Raw genomic sequence first — 7,793 nt, 5'->3', positions numbered from 1 at the left:
AAAAAAAAAAAAAAAAAAAAAAGAAAAAAGAAAAAGGGACCACGCCAAAGTTTTACCCAAAAGATAGACAGCTATTACCATCTTGTATCTAAAGATAACTAAATGGTTAAGAAGAGCTTTTGTTTAAAAAAAAAAAACAACAAAAACAAAAACTTTTTTTCTCAGAAAATTTTGAAACTGTATTTTGCTAGGCAAATTTAAAATGTAAATATGAAAGATGGATTTTTAGGGGTAGCCTATGATGAGAGACATTTTTACATGGCTTCTGCCTGGACTTTGATGTCTGTGAAACATACATATATTTTATCAATGATGTAGTGGGTTAATTTTGATTCTAGAATGAAAAAGTTTTTATTAGACATCAATCCATTGTTAATTATGTAATAAATTTTATGAAATTACATATATTGATATCTAATCTGGTGTGAATACCACATAATGAAATTATTATACTAAAACTCTTATTCACAAAAAGGCAAGATTAGATTTAGAGCTTTTATGTTCAGCAGCTTATTCAACTCAATATTTATGCTTATAGCAGAAAATTTTCTTATAGACTATGTAATATAATGCAATATAAACGTTTGCAGTTGCAACGTAGCAAAATGGCATTCAAAATTTTCATATTTCTTCTTGCTTTTTAGATGTTATGTTTTAATGAATGGATACACAATGATTATATCCTTAAGAGACACTCACAATTTGTCTGGAGAGTAGATATAAATCTATGTGAGACTTATAAAACTACATCTTATAAGAAAAAATTTATAGGTAATTAAGTTGGCCTTAATAAAATGTTTGTAAGGGTATTTGTTATGCTTTGTATTCAAAGCAATTATACTTTGTTAGAATGTTGGCCCACTCTTAGTAAAAATTTAAAAGGGCTACCTTTCAAAAACCAGAAGTTAATGTTTGATGTTTCCTGATTTGTTTTGCTTTTTGTTTTGGCAGACTTTTAACAGTATTAGGGTTCACTGAAGTTTTTGTTTAGACTGAACCTTTTAATGACAACGTGATAGATCTGGCTAAACAGTACCGTCACATGAATGAGAAATACTTACACAAGAGGTGATGGATCTATTTATGGTCATTGATGCTATTCTCAGAAGAATTTGTCACAAATGTTTCACATTTGAGTTTATGGGGTTATTCTAAGATCATAATGCAATGCACAGATGTAAAACAAAAGTGAACTTCTGTGTCTAAAGCACCACTGTGTTGTAGAATATTATTTTAACTAGGCAAAGATATGTTACATTTGTTTAGGCTGCAGAATATTACCTTAACTGTGTAAAAGTGTGTTTTGTTTATCTTGCATTTGTTTAATTATGTAAAGATGTTTTGCATTTTTTTCACCTTGCTTGCCTAAGGCACCTGATTGGTCTAATGAAGAGTTACCAACCATAATGATTGATAGGCGAGACTAGCAAGCAGAGAGAGTAAATAGGAGGAGAAATTGAGGCTCCAGAGAGGAAAGAAGAACAAGAGCACAAGGAGGAGAGAATGAGGGACATGCCTGGGGCAAGAAGCCAGGCAGACACAGAAGTAAGAAAGCTAATAAGTCCCGAGGCAAAAGGTAAAGAGAAAGAAGTTAATTTGAGTTGAAAGGGATAGCCAGAAACATGCCTAAGCAAGGCCAAGTATTCAAAACTAATAATAAGCCTCTGTCATGATTTGGGAGCTGGTTGGTGTCCCAAAAGGAAAAACCTGGTACAACACTGCTTTATTTAAAAGCTTTTGCTTTCACATATTCTTTTTTTTAATTAATTGATTGATTTTATTTTATGACTACGAGTGTTTCGCCTGCATGTATGTAAGAGTACCACATGTGTGCCTGGTGCCTGCGGAGGCCAGAAAAGAGCATCAGCTCCTCTGGAACTGGAGCTACCGCTGTGGTGGGCTACCATGTGAGTGTATCATGTAATAGTCATCTGTTCTCATGAGGCCCGAGCTCTGAAATCGTGAGAAGAGTTGTCCTGCACCAATGTCCCTGGGCCCTGAGTGTGCACCAGGGACCATGGCAAATAGACACATGGAAATCATACCACCTCTCACACTTTCTTGTGATGTAGATAGTATGTCAAGGGCTTCCTCACAGAGATGACCAAGAACAAACATGGGTCCTAGGTGCCCGTTAGCTCCCACGCGGCCCCACGTACACAGTGCTGACTCAGCTATACCAACTCGCTCGTGGATTTTGCATCAAAGCTTCTCCAAAGGGCGGTGTAAAATCTTTTCTTGAGCATTTTCTTTGCAGCTCAGAGAAAGAGGAAAATGAAGGACAGGGGAGTGCCGCACTGGCCAGGGGATGACAGATGTTACTTCTTCCCCTGTGTGCTAGGGAGGCTGCTTTGGCCTGTTTCTGCCAAGTTAGCAAAACAGGGGCAGCTGCCAAGACAAACAACTGAGGTATGAGAGTTAACAGCTCAGGCGCACTGCGGTGTGAAGCGAACCCGTGAAACGAGACATCAAGGATGCTGCTTGGAATAGCTTGCGTGTCGAACATTCTTTCCCAGTGGAAGGACGGAGGGAGGGCTGCACACCCAAGTGTGGGAGACAGATCCTCGGCCGGACACAGAAAGGACCTCAAGATGTCCCCTGGTGGGGAAGGGTCAGGAGACAGTGCCCACTTCTCACCCACCTTGTGTTCAGTACTCCTGCCATCCCCATCAAAAATAACACGGCTATTAAAAGGGCCTATCAAAAGAGCCCTTGTAGTTTATAATCACTTTCATCTGGCTTAGGGAAACACAAGCATAAAATGTGTGTCTGGCAACTGCGGGGGCCAGGGAGCCAGGTTTATGTTAGCCAGGGCTGAGGACAATGGTGCAGCTGACAGGCGAGGCAGACGATGGTTTATGGTCTTTAATGCCCGTGCTGACACAGAGGATCGGGACAAGATTTATTTTATGCCTGGGCCATCACAGAACACTGACAAGCAGTCATTACAAGCCAGATGACAACTGGAATGTACTAATCACTTGATGGAATATTTATTTGGTTTTTAAAGTTTTTGGATGAATCTGGTTCTCAGAGAGTGAGAGACCACTATTAAGTCAGACTATGCCATTATTACATCCAAACCATTATACATTCTCTAGCCAATTATGTAATCCTATATGGAAAACATAACCAGAAGTAGGAAAAGCCCTGAGACCTGAGGGCTCGTTATTATAGGGCCTCACCACCATAACTTCATTTGTGGTTACTACACACCCTAAATATTATTAATGGGCCAAGAGAACCCAATCCTTGTAAAGTCTGGTCAGTATCATTAAACCCACGGCCCACTGTGACAGTGGATTTGATCGAGTGGCACTATGTATTAGATTACTTTTCTTCTGACTCGTTCTACTACATTTCGGGTGATAAAGTAGAGAAAATCAAGCTGGACAGTTTTATTAAGTCCATTGTCAGCCTCAAGAGTTCAGCTCGGTTTCCGCAAACACATCCCCTTTCTCTTGAAGCCACCCAAAACGCTAAGTATTTCTGCCTAACATGTCCACACGTGACATTCTGACTGTTTCATTCTTCATTCAGATAAGTAAGAGACCAGACACAACAAACTGCTACGAACTAGTCTTATAAAATATGGCATAGTGCTTCCTGGGTAATCTTTGGTTCAGACCAAACCAGTTGACTATCTTGTTTTTCTTTCCTTTCCAGAACTCTATGCAAGCATATTTCAGTAATCATTTTTCTCCCCAGGGAAACCCATAATTTTCCCAAAAGCCCCAGAACCAAGGTGGGTCTGATTTATACCTCTCCACCCTCTCGGGGGCTGCCATATCCCCTCTCTACCCCAGCCTCAGCCATGGCTCTACGTCTAACTTGTCGGCTGAGTGCCCACAAGGCTCTAGAAGACGTCAAAGCCTGATGTCTGTCTCTTCAAGCATGTCCATGGTGTAAAACCTCACTGAGCTGTTTGCTTATGTGGGCATGTTTCTGAGTTTAATTCATACCCCCAAGAGAATAACTCATGTTTTCAATGTACATGAACCATAACCATGAAAATGCCCTTGCCACCTCTTCCTTGTTTTTAAGGTTGAGAACAATGGAAGGCGAGAAATGCCCTGCAATGCTCACTGGGATGTTGGCAATGCAGGTGCAGCTTGTCATGTTGAAGAGAAAGGCTGTGAGGGCGATCCGGGGGCTGGAATCCCATCACTCATCCCTTCTCTGCTATTTTCAGTTCCTGTCTTCATCTCACACATCAGCTATTGAGGTTGGGGGTGTGTCCCAGTGGTACAACTCCTGTCTAATATGGGTGAAACCCTAGGTTTGGGTCCTTCAGCCTTTAGCACTACACACACACACACACACACACACACACACACACACACACACACCAATTGCCCTTACTCATTGACTCTGCTGCCTTCTCCATACCACCCAGGCCTCACCCGTGTCCTGCCGCTATGCTTTGCCTTCTAGCTGGATCTGGCATGGAGGATGAAGTTAGGCTATTTATCCTCAGCCCCCTTCCTGAGACCTGCGTGGTGGTTTCCATGGCTTAGATACGGTTCCTCCCCTGAGCATTCATGATGAATTGCTAGATCCTCAGGCTGGTAGTATTGGGGATGGTATAGAACTTTTAAGGGGGCTCAGCCTTTAAGCTTTTGGGGCAGTCATATTTGGGAGGGATTAAGTAGATCCCATAAGACTCATGGCCTTTCAGAGGGCAAATTATTTTAAGAATGAACACCACCTCTGAATCACTCTTACTCTCTGTTTGAAGTATGCTCTTTCCTCTCCCATCTGCTCCCAGCAGGATGCAATCCACAGCAGCAAGGAACTTGCCAGAGACTGAATCAATGAGACTGTCCAATGAATATTGACCTTTCAGCCTTCAAAACTGTGACCTGAATAAAGCTCTTTCTTACCTTTAAAAAGTGAGCCTGCTTCAGGTATTTCATTATAGTAACAAATATTGATCTGGGACCCTTGAACTGAGATGACAGTTCTCAAGCCACCCTTATCCCATTATGTATAGAAATACAGTGGCCCCAGCTGTAACCATAGTAACCCTTATCATCATTTCCCTGTACTCTACTGCCACCTTTATCAATAATCACCTCATTAACTTCCCATCAAGCTATTAACATGGGGCACGTTGTAATTTCCTATGGTGACCCAAACTGATATAGGGTCCAAAAAGCAGCTATGATCTAGCTCAACCTACAGACTGAACTTCTCCAAGGCTCAGGAGGATGTTTATTTATTTATTTAATTTTTTTTGGATATTTTTCGAGACAGGGTTTATCTGTAGTTTTTGGTGCCTGTCCTGGAACTAGCTCTTGTAGACCAGGCTGGCCTCAAACTCACAGAGATCCTCCTGCCTCTGCCTCCCGAGTGCTGGGATTAAAGGCGTGCGCCACCACCACCCGGCTCAGGAGGATGTTTTTGACAACAGGAAAAAAAGAATCTGTGCTGCCCTCCTAAGGGTCCTCTCAAAGTCTATGTGTCTAAGGAATGTTTTAGGATGGTTTCATCCAAGTCCTTGACAGCATGCCTCACTGTTCTGGTGTCTCTATACTGTACTACTGAGTGTTGCTGGCCTGGCTGGAAGATAGAAGAAGTGAGCTGACCCACAGAGTCCCAAATAGATGACAGATATTCTGTGTACTCCAGCTAGAAACTATATAAGCTCTCAAACAGGGATGTTGCTATGTCAACAGCACCAGACTGACAAACAGATGTTACTAGCACCTTCCAAGATGCTCATGGTCCTAGTCACACCACTCAACAGCACCCTAAAGTACACCTTCAGCTACTAACAACAGTACCCTAACGTATGCCTTCAGTCATGGTTGTTTTCCTGGCTTTGTGTCTTATGTGTAGGCATTGCGCCTTTTGCATTTTTGCTGTTTGACCACGTTGTGGCTGTGGCAGTCACTGATAGTGCTATGTTGCTTGCTAACATAGCTGTGCAGCATTCCATCTTATGAACATATCACAATATCTTTATGTATCATGAGAGCTCTTTCTATGCCGGAGGCTATGACAAAGTGTGTTACTGTGGGCTCTTCTATGTGGTTTTGCTGTTGTTATTGTTGAATGGTTCCAGCATTTCTGTTGTGGGAATGTGTTGGACTATTTAAACTCAGGCTTTGGGAGATCCCAACAATTTTCTGAATGACTGTAGTACTTTTTATCCTCAGCAGACTTATAGTTTTAGTAACTTCCTAAATATATGCATATGTTAAATCCTTTGTGTTGGGATTCTGGGCCAAAGAAAGGCCCTGGTTTAAGACTCTTGTGCATAGACTGTCCCAGGCCTTCCAGGCATTCTGGTGAGAGCTCCCAAACAAACTTGGCAGATAAATCACCATGGTCTCGGAGCAGTGGACCAGCCTCTCTCCACTCCTTCCCTTTCTAGCCCATGCTCCCCATGCTCCCCAGACTCTTCATGTTCCCCTCTGGCCAGCACTGTCAAGGGGAAGACTAGATAACATTCAGAGGAGAAGGAGCGACAAAGCATAGAGCAAAACTGCCTTTAGACTTTTGGGAATAGGCTGGAAAACAATGAAGAAAAAGCAGATTAATCCAGTCCTTAAGACTGTCCACTCCTTGCAGCATCCCGCTGGGGTACGGAGTGGGTGTGCAGTGTTCTTCCAGCGTGAACTGTCTTTAGCTTTCATCATCCGCCAGGAAGTAAAACAAAGACACATTCGTTCTCGTTGCAATGGGTGTACAGGGAAAAGTTATTGGATAAAGAATAATAAATGAAAAACAACGACAGAGCCCCCCCCCCTTCCCAACACATACGATTCTCAACAACATGATTAAATGCTACTGGAATCTAACTAATATGGAGTCTGTATAGCATAGATAACTGAATAAGGCCCCTTCGCATTTATTAACCAAAGGCTCTAAACCCCTATATTAATTTCCATGGGCTACATTATCAGACCACCTCAAACTCTGTGGTCTCAAAGAATGGCCATTTATTCTCTCAGCATCCTTCTAACCAGAAGTTTGAATCCATGTGGAGAGGAGACTAGTCCCTTCAGGATCTTCCAGAGATGGTTATTGCTGTGCCCTTTGCCAAGTTGCTGGTAGCTACTAGCAATACCTGACATTCCTTGACTTGATTGGTCATACCAATCTCACTCCCTCTTCCCATGATACGTGTGTGTGTGTGTGTATGTGTGTGTGTGTGTGTCCAAATTCCACTTTTGTAAGGACACCAGGTATGTTGGGATTGGGTTCTACCCTTCTCCCACATGACCTCACCTTGATTTAATTGCATTTTAAAAGACTTTATTTCCAAATAAAGTTACACCCATGAGTGTTTGGTGGACATGAATTTGTAGAAGATATTTTTCACATTAATGTAACTCTTGCATTAGTCCCTCTTCCAAACAAACGTTCTTCTTAGGATCATCATTCTTGCTGTTGAGACAGGAGCCCAGATGGATGCAATGAGCCTTGAGTTGGAACCAGAAGGTGGGTTGGAGATAGAAGAGAGGATTTTTGACCCCCTGTGATCCATGGAGCCCTATTTCTGCTACTCAGGAAACAGGAGATAAAGGGAGGGAATACCAGAAGAGGGTGGTTTCAGGTAGCACTGGTTAAGGTCTTACCCAACAATAAACCTAGGAAGGGAACTGCCCAGGAGGGAAGATATTCCCCGCCCCCTATACCGAGGGAGAAACAGGTACTTCCCACCTTTTAGAGGCTAATCAACACTTGCTGACGACTCAATTCCAGACAACCCAGTATACCCAACCCAACAAAGCTGAACATCTGTGAAGACAGTCTTATCCAGAGAGATTGTGTGTGTTTTTATT

Source organism: Microtus ochrogaster, chromosome 16 (assembly GCF_000317375.1).
Source record: "Microtus ochrogaster isolate Prairie Vole_2 chromosome 16, MicOch1.0, whole genome shotgun sequence".
NCBI lineage: Eukaryota > Metazoa > Chordata > Mammalia > Rodentia > Cricetidae > Microtus > Microtus ochrogaster.
The sequence above is the reverse complement of the archived record's forward strand: the minus strand, read 5'-3'. Positions refer to the sequence as shown.